This window comes from Echinops telfairi, unplaced genomic scaffold (assembly GCF_000313985.2).
Source record: "Echinops telfairi isolate 266 unplaced genomic scaffold, ASM31398v2 ScPeMD7_7468;HRSCAF=8506_0, whole genome shotgun sequence".
Taxonomy (NCBI): Eukaryota; Metazoa; Chordata; class Mammalia; order Afrosoricida; family Tenrecidae; genus Echinops; species Echinops telfairi.
This window is the reverse complement of record NW_022111369.1, coordinates 70329451-70330808: the sequence shown is the minus strand read 5'-3', so window position 1 is coordinate 70330808 and position 1358 is coordinate 70329451. Positions and strand designations below refer to the sequence as shown.

The 1358-nt window shown below is 35.6% G+C and overlaps 1 pseudogene; it reads right to left on the bottom strand.

Moving 5' to 3' along the window:
• Positions 1-492: 492 nt before the first annotated feature.
• The window catches only part of LOC105978923, a 42763-nt pseudogene continuing 41897 nt past the window's right edge, over positions 493-1358 (bottom strand).

Below are 1358 nucleotides of genomic sequence, written 5' to 3'. Positions count from 1 at the left end.
ATATTTAAATGTAATTTGCTGTTAGTGCTACTTAGTATTCGAAAATTTTCAGGTAATATGTTTTACTTTTAAAATTCCAAATGTTTCTTGATATTTTTACATTTCTTTCCGCATTGAATTAATATATTTTTTATTTGAATTTGTTTATAGAACCTATTTTAAGTCTTTGTAAACTAATTGCAGCATTTTTGTTGGTCTCTAGTTCTGTTTTAAATGAACAATAATTGAACCTCAAGCAAACCTCATTGCTCAAAGCACTTCCATTCTGCAAAGTTTGTTCTGTTTTCAAAGATCAGTTTTTGTCCTGGATATGTTGTATAGCCCTGATTCTCTATCCCTCCATTTATTACATTTTGAATATTAAGTATTAAAGATATATTATGAAGTATCTATAATTACTACTTTCCTTAAATTAAGTTGATTTATATTCTGGCCACTGATTATTTTATGTGTAAGCAATCTTTTAAACAATGAGAACCAAGTTTATTTTGCTCATTTCTTGCATGTGAAATATTCTTGGATGACATCCTTGGCCTGTGATCCCTTTCCATCGTCATTTATAACCTATACAACTGAGAGCAACCACTTTTTCTTCCAAGTTTTCCTTCTCTGTCAATTTTGTAGAGACTTACCCACTTCAATAGTTTCTTGCTGTCATCAACCTTAATTTGGTTGATTTAGTGTTCAGCACATAGGGCTTCCACTAACTTGATAGATGCAGGCTCATCACACTTAGATGCACACACGCAGAGTTGAGTGTGGTGCTTGTCTAAGGATTTGGCAGGGTCTTGAATTCCATGCGGTAGGACATAGTGGATAAGGGAAGTCTTCAACATCTCTTGTAAAGCAGTGTTAACATCCATCACATCTCCACCTGGAATGCCTTCCTCGACTATGGTGGTGGGTTACTGGTGGGACCAAATCTTGAACCAACCTGGAACTTGGGACTGCATCTGTGAGGAACGCAGCTCAGAGGCGACAGGAAAAGGGACTAGGAATCCTATTGATCCTAAGGTGTTCCCCTTTTTAATGTGTACTCTAAAACCTAAAAATGTAGCTTAGGGGGTGTCTGCAATCATCCATTTTTGTTTCTTCAACTTAATGACAGTAATATGTCATGCCTTCTGCGTTGTTTTGCAGAAATTCCCATCAGTCTGAGGTTTGGAACAAACGTAAGGTTCAACAGAAGTGTTTTGCTTTGTTTTCATAATGAAGAAAAGATTCCTATACTGCAAAGTGATTACATCATATATTTTCAAAGTTTCCCATACTTTTTGTACAAAAAGGCATAGTCCTATACCAGTAATTTCTCATAGGCAGTGGCAAGTATCTTTGGATTCTGTGTGCGGCTAATATAT